This window comes from Emydura macquarii, unplaced genomic scaffold (assembly GCF_026122565.2).
Source record: "Emydura macquarii macquarii isolate MOO-44397 ecotype Brisbane River unplaced genomic scaffold, CSIRO-AGI_Emac_v2 contig_1230, whole genome shotgun sequence".
Lineage (NCBI taxonomy): Eukaryota > Metazoa > Chordata > Testudines > Chelidae > Emydura > Emydura macquarii.
Window position 1 is genome coordinate 5,082,691 of NW_027131367.1, and position 13,304 is coordinate 5,095,994.

The 13,304-nt window shown below is 44.6% G+C and overlaps 1 long non-coding RNA gene across 1 annotated transcript; it reads right to left on the reverse strand.

Annotated features, from left to right (window-relative positions):
• Positions 1 to 826: 826 nt before the first annotated feature.
• LOC137152835 (uncharacterized) lies at positions 827 to 7,612 on the reverse strand. Its single transcript, XR_010919620.1, has 3 exons — positions 7,463 to 7,612; positions 6,213 to 6,372; positions 827 to 2,213 (listed from the first exon to the last, which is right to left on the reverse strand). It is a non-coding gene; the product is annotated as an uncharacterized lncRNA (long non-coding RNA).
• Between the last annotated feature and the right edge of the window lie 5,692 nt (positions 7,613 to 13,304).

Sequence of the window (13,304 nt, forward strand, 5' to 3'; positions counted from 1 at the left end):
TTGGCTGCTCTCCTCCCACCCTGTTTGTTTTGATCCCACAGGGGCATCCCCACAGAGATAGGCCTAATAATGTGTGCACCCCTTCCAATTCTACCACCTGTCCTGCCTACAAACAGACTCAGCTGCACTGTGCTATGTCCTGTGTGTATAGAGCTCTCTGCACTTTGGAGAAGGAAGTAGGATTAGACTTTTCTTTAGAGTCATCTGACTTATTCTCCTCTTCCTTGTTTTTATTTCATTGACTAATACCCATTCAGGGGTGGTTGTTGTTGTTGTTGTTTCTCCATCTTCCAAATTAAGGCCTACGGGTCTGATTTGTGTTGCCTCTGACATTGTTATTTAGGGCTTAGTCTGTAATTACCAGTGAATGCAATGGGAGTGATTAGTAATCACCGTATCCCACATGACTGACGATTCCTTATAAGCCTCGGCTTAGTACCAGTGGTAAGAGTGCAATTAAAGTAATGCATCATACTGCCAGAGTCACAGCAGGGCTGTTTTTCAAATAGATCATTTTCTGGAAAACGAGCATGAAATTTGAAAAGGAAATCTGCAAAAAGGGACCCATTCTGAGTTCGGGGGGCTCTGCACCTCCCAGAATTGGACCCATAGGAAGCAATATTCCTTCAATGATTCTTGCTAGCTTCTGTTTTAATGAGCTATTTGACTACAATATGCACAAACAACGAATGCAATATAATGAATCCTTGCCTATAAATTACCTGCTGTGCTGTAGTGAGGTTGCAACTCTGGAAAATGTTGTGTCATATATTATTCTCTTTGCATGTATCCTAATACCAGCATAGAGCAATAAATAAACAAACTGGAAGGGCATTTATTCCTCTCTGGTCCATGCTGGCATTCATTTCATATTAAAATTAAATTAAGTACACAAAATACATGATGGCAGTGACAGATTTACTTAATTATGCATAAATGCCCTGATTCAGGAAAACCGTCATATGCTTAACTATATCAGCACCCACAGAAGTATCACTGAAGTCAAAGCAAAGCATACATTTAAGTGCTGTCCTGCATGATGATGGACTTAATACATGCTTAGCTGTTTTCCTGAGTCAGGGTCACAAGCTGAGCCTTCTGACAGTATGAACAGCCAGATATGAACTCCTGGGGTGAAATTTTTGTCCCATTGAAGTCAATGGCAAACTCCCATTGATTTCCATGGATTTCACCCTTAGGATTTCACCCCTACATTCTTAGGAAGAGAAGATTCTTTCTCTCTGTCTGTTTTAGGAAATATTTTCTTTATAATCCTGAAGGGAGGCCTCAGATTCAACCCATGAACTTGCTGTCACAAAATATTGATGATCTCTACATGGAAAACAGAAATAGAGTTATTTTATGACATTACTAGAATTTTATCAATGTACAAAAAAAGAACTCTGAGTTGGATTAATTTAAAAAATATTCTGAATAATCACCACACCAACAATGGCAATAATGAATTATTTTACCATGCATTTACAGAATATTTTTCTCTCCAAATAACCTAAGCACTTAATGAACTATTTATTTATTTATTTATTAGCTTTAAATAACAATAAAAAAAATGTCTTGGGTGCCTTACCAATTAATTACATTTACAATCAAAATGATAATCACCTGCAGCAAAAAAAGTTCATCTTCATCTCATAACTCAGCAAACCAATAAATCAAAGCTGTAAAATAGCTCCCTTATTTCCACCCCAGGAAAATACCCTCAAACTTTCCCCAAAACCCCGTTAAACAAGCAATTAGTAGATCATCATCCTCATCATCAATGTTTGGACTACTGGCGAGCTCATTAGCGATGGATGAATAGTTTGTCCTCAAAGAAATGATAACGTTCTTCCTGTTTGTGGTCCATGACATATCACTACTTCATAGTTTTTCCCATCCACTCGGCCATGCCGCTAACTTGGCACATCATGGAATTGCCTGTCCTGATTTGGGATTCCATAGACCACCATTGGGTTCCTGTGTAAACAGAATAAAAGATTCTCCTCCCATGGAATGTAAAGGCCACAGGAATGTGATCAAAACTGAATAAAAAACTAGTCCAACGACCATAAATCACTGCTTAAAATTGCCACATCTACCAGGTCAATCTGTTTTGGGTTTTTTAGGTTTTTTTTCAGAAAAGCAATGAGAATGTAAATGATCCAAAGATCTCTGAGGAAGTCTCACAGTAAACGAATCCCTTTTTAGGGCACCTGGAGAAAGACAAGAAAGAAAAGCATGCTTTTTTATAAACAGACCTTTTCTTCTATCACCGAGATGACCATTAACTTGATAACATGATTATTATTAGCGCCCTGGTCTGAAATGCCTGAGTTAATTGACCTACTGGACGCAACTCTGTGTACATCTCTTTAGGCTGGCTGCTGTAAGACTGGGCTTTGGAGGGCAATCAGTTTTGTGTGGGAAAGGAGAGCGTGGCGATATGCACACGGAGTAATTATATTTGTTTTTGTAATACATGGCAGGGGCTTCTAGTGTCTTGCAAAGGGGCCTTTTTCTTATTTTTGTGTAAATCTCAATCAGCAAATCTATTTCTGCTCAGACATCTGTGCACACGCACAAACACCCAGCAGCAGGAGGCATCATATCAGCTCTGTCTGTGATGAGCATCTGAGATGTTGCTCTTAGACTTTTCGCACCACTGTTATTCAAGAATAAGGAGCCACGAGAAACACTTTATCTATGATAAATGCATACCCCTCACGTCTCACTGTCCATTTATATAACCACCTGCCACCTCAGGAGACTTTGCTGGAGCATAACTTAAGCCAGCATCCAGGGTGGTATCTCAGAGGATACAGCCACGTGCCCAAGTCCCTGGATGAACCTGTAGGGATTCGTTGAGACAATCTTCATCTGCGGAAGTGCTGGGAGTTCACATGTGTTTCAGAGTAAGATTAACGATGCGTAAGGCCTTTATTTTCTTGGGAAGAGGATTTGCTTTGGTTTTGTAACTCAGCACTCAATGCCATTTTACACTATTCTTTCCAGTCTGTGCTGGCCGCAGGTTTCTTGTAGATTTCTCTGTGTTAGTACAGATCTATTGCTCTGTCTTTCGCTCTGACAGAAAACAGGATGCCTTGTGTTCAGGAAATGCTCGCCCATACTTATAGGCGAAAGGCAAAAAACAAACACAGTAAAGGGGCTTGCTCTGCTTGACCTTCCCTTGGTTGTTTCCTGGAGTGTGCAGGCAGCAGGGGCCATCTGAGACTCATGAACCTTGGACATGTTAGTAGTCACCCACCGATGCCTAGTGATCTCTGAGCTCCCATTCACTGGCACTGACCTGCGAGAGTAACTGGACATCAGACATCCCAGCCACGTGAAACTGGCAGACATGAGTTTACACCAACATTTCGGGGATCACCCAGACCAGTGAAGGGTTCTGTCACTGCCTGCCCTGTCAACCTGGGGATGCCTGTGCTGTGCAGCTTTGATTCAGACCCCTAGCGTCAGTAGCCTGCCCACAAGCACATGGTCTCACCCAGACTTCCAGCAGCTTACTTATTCCTTGCAGGGTGATACCAACTGCCCTACCCGTCTCAAGTCTCCCCAAATCTGTCCTCCCCGAGTTCTTAGCTATCAGGGACTTTCAGACTTTTCCCTTCTGGTTCATCACCCCTGAAGCCACGAAACCAGCCCCCAGACACCAGATTACTTTGGCGCGCACACTCCTCACAGTTTGCACAACCGAGACCTGCTTGGGGGCCAGACCTGCTTGAGGGGAGCAGGTAAGACTGCTAGGTGCATTGAGATGTTGGCACAGCGAGGAAATGCAGTGGCCCAGAATGATCCTGAGAGTAGGGAAACTAGGCATAGCCATAAGGTGAAGTGTGTCAGAGCTCGCCTGAAATGAGGCAGACTCCGGGTGGCCAATGAATTCCCATTATCTGGTAAAAAGGGTAGGAAAAGCCCAGAGGGGGGTGAAGCAACCCCTGGGGGAAGAGTAGATGTCAAGGAGGGGGAAAGGTGCCCCTTAATCTCTGGGTCATTTCAGATTTAATTAAATGTACTGAGGCACTGAAGAACAAGATAGCCAATGCCCTATCCAGCAAAGCGGGGGGAGAGGTGAAGCTTACAATTCTAGCGTCAGAGTCACAAGGGAGTGGGGGCCATCAGGATGCAGACACCCCAGTGCAAGAACCGGGGGGTTAAATCTCAAATATCAGCAGTTATATCAACTGATGGTATCCGATGTTATTGTGCAATGAGAATGTATCAGGTAAGGTCCTTCATGAAAGCTTGTAATGGTCTGAACTCGAGGGTTATTAAGAGATACGTGCACAGATCATGGTTCTGAATGTATGTATGTATACAGAGAGGGAAGAAAATTGAAACTGTGGTGCAATAAGGCGGTGATGCGATCATGCAGGGAGGGGCTACATCCTAAATCAGGTGTTTACACACAACCAGCTTCAAGTACCCATCCATTGCCCAGCTCAGGAAAAGACAATGGTGGATCATTAGAGTTAATGGAAAGACATTGAAACAACTTGAAACTGAAGACGGAAAAAAAATACCCAGTCTTGGAAAATTAAGAAAGGAGGGAGTTTCCCCCACTTTGAATATCTATAGTGACCAGGGGGTGGGGGGCTGCAAATCCTTTTAAAACAGAAGGGACTTGAAATGAAATCCTTCCTGAAATGGAGAACAAACCTCTAGGTGGGAGAGTCTGGAAGCCCCCTACAGTTAGGGGGTATGCTGAGAAACAGTGCAAAGGCAATAGGTAACTTATATTAGAAAAGGGATTTTATCTAATATAGACCTACAAAGCCTGAGGTTGCATCTTTATGTTTATTTACTGTGTGACTTGTATGTGTTTGCTCTCCCTCACAATTTCATTAACCTGTGGCTTTTCTATTAAATACATTTTTGGTTTATTTTTACCCCAAGCAGGTCTCTGGTGTGCAAACTGTGTGAGGGCCAAAGCGAGCTGAGAACGAGGAAGCGGGTTTCACCCCTTTGAGGGAGATAAACCAGAGGGGAAAAGTCCAAGTGCCTGGTAATTAAGAATTTGAAGGGGACAGATTTGGGGAGACTCAGGACTGGAAGGCCTGTTGGGGTCACCCTGCATGAAGTAACTAGGCTAGTGAAAGCCAAGGTGCTTGTGGGAAGGTTACTGGTGCCAGGGATTTAAACCAAAGCTGCACAGTGCAAAGATACTCAAGGTTACAGGGCAGGCAGTGACAGAATCCCTTACCAGTCTGGGTGATTCCCAAAACATCCCAGTTACCACTGCAGCAACTCTGGTTTGGAGTAAAAAGGGGAAAATTTGTTCCTGACTCTAATCAGAGAGAAGGTGGGTGAGGTAATATCTTTTACCGGGCCAACTTCCATTGATAACGTATTCTTCATTTATAATTTACTCACTAAGTTGGAGAAACAGATTTGTGTGCATGTGTATTCTTTTTACAGTGAGTGAGGGAATTTAATGGTCTTTAAAATATGGAACTAATACCATTGTCCAGTGCCACGCACAGTGAAGGCATCAAGGATTGGTAAAACTCCCACTGACTTCAATGCAAGCAGTTAGGCCAACACTGAAGGCTTTTGAAAATCCCGTGCATAATAGACAAATCTTCAGCTGGTGTAAATTAGCAGAGCTCCCTGGAAGCCAATAGAATATGCCATTTTACACAAGCTGGCTCATAAAAACATAATAATTTGAATCCTGCTAATGATAACATCTAGTGGCCATGAGTTCCACAAGTTAATAATTCCTAGTTTCTTTCAAGAGCAGGTAACCAGTTCAAGTTTATGTGCTGGAGTTTGGAGTGCCAGGTCAGCAATGGAAATTGGAAACTAGCTAGATATACATGAAATCCTGGCCCCATGGAAACCAATGGCAAAACTCCCACTGACTTTCAGTGGGGCCAGAATTTTGCCTATGGAGGGATGGGGAAGGACACGACTCTTTTTCCTGCCTAGTGGGAGAGAGGCTGCAGAGGAACAGTAGGCGCAAATGAGAAATTAATGCAGGAATTAATATGAGGATGGAGTTAGGTAGAGTTTTAAAGGTGAAGATGAGGTGCTTGTACTTGACACAGTGAATTTTCAAAAGGCCCAAGTGATACGATAGAAAAGTGCCCCAGATAAAGTGAGCTTGAGTGTAACTATAATAATATCAGTTCATTTGGAAGGCATACAAAGCTGAATAATAATTCATGCAAAACAATAAAAAAAAAAACAACCTCTGGATGATATTTTGCATCATGAAAACCGCATACTGGAATCGCTACAGTATATTTGTTCTTTCATCTGTTTCATCTTCCGTAGTCCTGAATTCAGCAAACAAAAATGTGGGCTCCTTGGAAATGTTTCCCAGCTGTGAAGTTTTGCGGAGGGCATGTCCTGACATGCATTGGATTAAAACAGAACCTGCGTTAGCTGGCGCCACCTAGCTCAGAAATCTCTGATAAAACGAGAGAGCTCTGTAGCCTATATTTTGTTAACAGATACTAAGGTCACATTGTGCTCTCAGTTACACGCATGAAAACATACTTAAAGACAATGGAGTTACGCAGGAGGTTAACTCAGGGCAGAATCTGACAACTAGTGTCGAAGTCATGAGGGAATTTAAGAAAAGTATGCGGCAAAACAGGTTAAAATGATTTTGGGGTAAAAATTTGGTGATCTATTGAGACTGTAGCACACAGGTGTACACACACCAACCAGTTTTCTTGCCCCTGAAGTCTAGCTATTTTGAGGGAGGTGGTGGTGCAGCAGCTGTCTACCACTGCACAGCAAAAGCGCATAACACTTTCAGACAGCGAATGAAGGCAAGTGCTGTATCCAATTGAAATGACACTTTTAATTTTTGGTAGGCAGAATGTAATTACCAAAGCTGGGTTTCTGCCAGGACAGTGGGGCTGAAACTTTGATTCTTTCAAATAGTCTCAGGAATGTCAATAGAATAGAAACCTCTGGACTCTGTTCTGGGACACTGGTTTGGTGTTAACTTGCAGGGACGCGCACCACCTACTCAATTGCCAACAGCTCTGCAGAGCACTTCTGGAGCGATGGCTCCAGCTACTTCTAAAGTAGAGCTCTGAGTAAGCGCAAAAGCGTGTCTCTCTCACCAACAGCAGTTAATTCAATAAAAGATATTACCTCACCCACCATGTCTCTCTAGCATTTTTTAAATTATTATTTAATAGGACACATCCTAGATGACTTAATACCGATGCGTCCCTGAGGTTATTGTTACAATATTTCTTGGCTTCTGTGATGCAACGCTTTATTGACAAAGAAACATTACCTAAAACAGGATTCTAAACAACAACCACAGTAGCCACAAACGGGAGCTGATGGACAGCGAACTTCCAGCCTGGCCAGTGGCCAAAACTCCAGCCTCAGACTGACAAGGTAGTAGGGTTTTGTTGAAGTCTCAAAAGAATGGGGTGTTGTGAAGTGCAGACCAATCAAAGCTAACGAAGCTCACGTTTTATGTTGTTCCCTTCCACAATCAAAATTTCCATTTCCGTCACTCTGAATGGGGAGTCGCTGGGAGAAGAGCACATATCTGTAGAAAGAATCCTGAAACTCCTCATTGTGGCCATCCGAGGAATGGAAACTGGTTTCACACCAGCATTTGCTGACAGTAAAATATAATGAAAAACATTTCCGTGCAACAATGTAAACCACACGCTAATGAGCGTTTTATATAACCGCGCCGCAGTTCATGAGATTTCAATTTAACCTAGTTAATCACAGCCTCAATTGCGCTCTTCTAGAGCCATGTTTCTCTGCAAATTCACACGGCAAAGCAATACGGTGGGGATGTCACTGTGAATAGAAATCGCATCCGGTGGTGTACGCTCTGTCATTTCAAACTCTTTGTGGAAAAATAAAAACCGTCCAGGGGAATCTGCTCGCAGCAGGCCCTTTAGAAAAACCAGCTCTATCGACGTCTAGCAATATACTGAAGACATAAGGCAACCTGACCACCTTCAAAGTGGCATTAGCAGCTAGGGGGATTGAGGAAGCCTCCTTAGTCCTCTTTAAGAAGAAACGTCTTCCTCCCAACTATGGGTTCTTTGGGCTTTACAAACTTTAGGTGTGGTCCATAGTAGATAAGGGCAACCAGCCAGCATAGCAACAAGAATATGGGGGATTTTGGCCCAGGGACACCAAGACAAATCTCTGCTTTAACCAAAAGGGCCATAGCTTCTGTAGGGTGGGATTATCAAAAGCGTTCAACCTTGGGGCTTGTCTACACAAACCATTGTACGAGAGCAAGTGGAGGCGTGACTCTGCCTTACACAGTGTGCCATGGTCTGACTCTCTGCGTGCACCCAGCTGATGCGTAACCAAAGCGCCTGGATCTAGTCGATCGGAGCACTCTGACAAACTGTAAAGCGCGCCAGCAGGGTGCACAGGGACAATTAGTCTGCAGCAGGGGTAGGATTCACACCCCAGCTGGCCGCTGTCTAACTGTTCGTGTAGACAAGTCCTTTGTCTAACATTGCTCCCATGGAAGTCAATTGGAGTTTTAACGCTGACTTCAGAGAGAATACAGTCAGGGCCAACACTGAGGGCTCTTGAGAAATCCCACCCTTATATTTGACAGTGAAACTTGGTGTGTATGTGGGGGTTTTTTAAGGTCTCATCTCAAAAAGCCCCATGCATTAAACTCAGTTTTGCTCAAGAAACACCTCAGATATTCTCTGCATTTATAATGCCTCTCATCAAAGCCCCCCCAAGTTACTATAGGCATATTAATTAATTCTCACCTCGTCTTGGGCAGGTAGATAAGTGCTATTATCCCCTTTTGACAGACAGGGAAATGGAAGCACATAGAATGTAAATGACTTGTCCCCGGTCACACAGTGACTCAGTGGCAGAGCCATGAATAGAATCCAGAAGCTCTGACACCAAGTCCAAGGCTCCACTCATTAGCCTGTGCCCCCCCTTCACCAAACAGCTAAAATCACTGCAGAAGTAAGTAGAGCCCCACCCACCCACCCACCCCCGCTGCTAGTTTCAGCTTCCATGGATATAAAAGGAAGAAGCAGCAGTGAGGATGGCAAAGCTTAATTTCCCCTTATTGACTGGTGGTTTCACAGTAGTCTGCTTCAGGCTGCATCGTGTCAGTCTACACCCCTTCCCTTCCTCCCATCTCCTGCCAGGAAGCAGTTTGTTCAGCAACTGAACAACAGCAGCATCTACCGTATCCAGCAAAGAACGTTTTTGAAAGCCTGAAACATCAAGAGCTCAACTCCCCTTACACACACACCCCCAAATCCAGGATGTTCAGGCATAAAAATATAACCAATACGTATATCCAGTGCAGAAGGAGTTGGTTTAGATCATGTTACTTACACTGTGGTTGTGCTGGAATCTTGGAAAACTATGAGCATCAATAAGAAAGTGGGTCCAAAGTAATTGGAGTGTAAAAATAAATGTTCACACAATAAACAGCAAAGCTGGGATTTTACTGGGCTTTCCTTTAGTTGTTGTTTTCTAGTTTGTAGGTTAAACAGGAAGTTTGCTGCTGCAGGATGTGCCAGTTCTTCTGTTCACGGTAATAACTTTAACACTTCGCTTTCCTTTTCTCACACAATACACTTAATGTTTCCATTCTGGGATCTGGCTTCAGCTGCAGACTTCCTGCACCAAGTAAAAGCACTCCTTGGTTTAACCCTTTGTTGGATATATTCCACACACCCATCAGAGAAATCCCTTTCATATCTCATTTGGGCAGGGGTTCCAGATCTAGCATAGGAAACTCTGAGAAATACACTAAGATCCCATCAATATCCAAACAGCATCGAACTCAGGGACATAAATCTCCTCCCCTTGAAAGAGGAGAAGATCTGTGTTGACCTCTGTCTCTGAACAAACAAAGAGCTGGTGGGATTCAGCCCAGTGAATGTGAAAGATCAAAAGATTAAGGAAGAACTTTGCTTTCACCATAAACAAACTGGGAAATGGATCTGGGAACAAATCTTTTCATGACAATTGGGCATGAATGACTTGCTGGTGGGAGGGCAGCTGTCTTTAAGTTACATCATTTGTGTCCCTGGCAGATTGGGAAACGCATCCAATCAGAGTGTAGGGAATTTCATAACTGGCAATAGCCATAAATGTATCCATCAATAACTATTCAGCCTATATTCACTTTTATTGCCCTTTTGAGGCCTGTACAGCTGGACTCAGTTTCCTGTCAGATGATAGATACTCAGCCATACTTGCTCTGCAGTTGGGAGAATCTGAAAAGTAATGCTCATAAAAAAATTAAACCATTTTCTGTGGTTGTAAAAAAGAGGGAAATAGAGCCATAGTCAAGACTCTGTAACAATTCCATGCCCACTTTGAGAGTGAGAACTCAGGAGCTTCTGTTTCATAAACACACAGAGGCTTCTTCCATCCCAGCTAAAAACAAATATCCGTGAGAGTAAGGCCACAAAAAACGTCCTCACCTTCAAAAAGTCTGCAGAGCAGTATCTCTGGGAGGGTTTGCACCAATCTGTCTGTTAAGAGCTTTATTTTACACTGAGGTGTTTCCAGAGGCGTGTGATGGAAAGAAGTTTCAATAACTGCTGCTGAATCCTGCTGTCTCTCAGCACAGGGACAAAGTTTTTGATGCTAGCTTTCAGGCGGCTCAAAGCCTTGAGTCTTCTCTTACTCGTTTCAACTAAGTTTCTTGGTGGGGGGGCAAACAGGGGAACTTGTAACAATAGCTCAAAAACAAGCACTGGAAAGAGCGACTCACTTGCTGAGCCATGGAGGATGTTGTTTATGGATTAGATCCTGTTTTCTTCCTTGAGCAAACAGCTTCTTTTACCAGGTGCTTCTGCCTCAGTTATCACCCCGCCTTTGAGAGAGCAGCTTCCTGTAGTCTCTGTGTGAAAGCAGAACTATTAGATAGCAGGCAGGAATGGAGCATGCCTGTCAAAGTTTATCGCCCAGCTGGGTCATAGTAAGAGTCACTGTTGTCTGTTGAGGTCATTACTGAGTCGATGTGGCTCGGATCACACAGCCAGCAGAGCTATGCTCCTACTGTTGAAGCAAAGGTCGTGGGCTGGCTGAAATTACAGTTAGAAATAAACTGCCTAACCAGAATCTTCTGGGCCTCAGAGGTTCCTACAAGTTCAAAGAACTGGTGGGCTCACTGTGTCCCTGTCCGTGCTAGCTAGCCACAGCCTTTACGTCACACTGGAAGCTCCTAGTCCAGCCCTGCCTGCTTTCCCATAGGAAATACTAATAGAAGACCCACAATCAGAGAGTTAACTGCATCCCTGAGCAGAATGCACATTTCAGAGTAGTGAGGACCACATGTGAATGCTCGGATCTCACTCCGCTTCAGCCAGGACTTCTCCTGACATTGCACTGATTGCTAAACCATTTTTTCGTGTGAAATTAAGGCTTGCATTACCATAGCCCGTATTAATGACAGTGGGTTACGGTCTAGGAGGTGTGCCATGGATGTATACCACCACTCTCTCTGGTATGTCCAACTGATGGCTTCATCTACTAAGATAGTTTGAATACATCTGTTCATTAGAATGGATGTGGTCTGGGTTTTCCTTCAGGAACTTCTGGATACTCTAAAACAGGCAGTGCAAAGAGAGTCTAAGAATTCTTCTGTGAGGCTGTACTGCTTTCTATCCTCAGTCTATCCACCTGCCATGTCTGGTTTGCAGGGGAGAAGAAAGACAAACCTCTTTAGTGGATGAAATTGCAAACCTACAGACCCCTGACAATGGAGGTCCACCCATTTTCCTCCTGGAAATAAAATTTACTTAAACCTCATGGGCATAATTGCTGTGGGGGAAAGCAAATGACTACCAGGGATGGAAAAGCCTGCTAAATTCCTACCATTACTGTAAGGTCTTCCTACTGCTGCTGAGAAGCAGAAAAAGTGGCTCACAGAACTTTTGAAACTGTTCACTCTGCCTTCTTTCTGCCTGCTGCCTTCTCTTCTCCTGCAGCAGATCCAAAGCGGCCGATCGCAGTTCTCGTGGGAAGACAGCCACACACTCAAGGAAGTAACTGATAAGAACATACGAACAGACATATTGGGTCAGACCAATGGTCCATCTAGCCCAGTATCTTGTCTTCCGACAATGGCCAGTGCCAGGTGCCTCAGAGAGAATGACTGGAACAGGTGATCCATCCCATCGGCCATTCCCAGCCTCTTGCAAACAGCCATTGATGGTCCTATCCTCCATGAACTTATCTAATTCTTTTTTGAACCGCATTATAGTCTTGGTTGTGAGCAGCATCCTCCTTTGCCATCAACCAGTGCAGATGAGGAAAAGACAAGAGAGGGGCAGAGACACAAGGGACTTCAGTGAAGAGGGAAAGAAAGGGTCAGGGTCGCCAGAGACCGGAGGTGGGTAAAGAGAGGGGCAGAGCCACCCAGGAGTGGAGTGGCAGGAGGCGACTCAGAAGAGGTCGGTGTGGTTTCGGCTGGACATTGTGGATGGCTAGGAATAGGTGAGGAGGGAGAGATGTTACCTGTGGAGAGGGATATGGGGTGAATCCCCATTGCATGCTGGAGAAGGAAAAGCTCCAGTTAGTGACACGCTCCACACCTCTGCAGTGACTGATGAATTGCCTCCTGGCCCGAAGGGATGGAGCCTGGTCTTATAAGCAGAGTGAGGCAGCTTAGGGAGGACTCTCCTCCAGGAAGGAAGCCACAGGTGCAGGGGGAGAGAAAAGGCCTGAGCCAGGGCCAACAAGGAGCAGGGATATCCCCAGGGGAAGCTGCCAGAGTCCCCAGGGAGGGGAATTAGTGGAAGAAAACCCACTACCCAAGAATCAAGAGAGGAGGGGCCTTGCAGGAGCAGGTTAGAGTCCTGTGGAGAGACGGAAGCCCTGAGCTAGGACCAGGAACAGGATTTGAGGGTGGCCTGAGAGGGGTGAAAGAGTTACTAGTTTAGAGATTTACTTGACTTTTAGCTGTACCTTTTTGTTATCTCGGATGGGGTTTTGAACTTTGTGACCTGGCTGGAGGGCTGAGCCTTGAAAGACCTGGCAAGAGGCGGATGGCCTGCAGGAGGCACTGGAGCCAGGCATACTGTTGACATTATGCACCGAGGCAACGGGGCGCTCTACAGGTCAGGGCCCTCCTCTGACTCTGTGCTTCGGGGCAATCCAAATATTGCTCCCTCTTTGCTCAAGTTGTCTCCCCACCCCGAGATAAGAAGTATCCATCACGATGCTCCCCAGCTGACACAGCATTGTCCCATACACCTGCAACCTCTCCCAGCTTAGAGAAATAAACTTCCTAGATACGAAACATCCCCTGTTCAGCAACCCCCTTCCGCTGGAGCGGA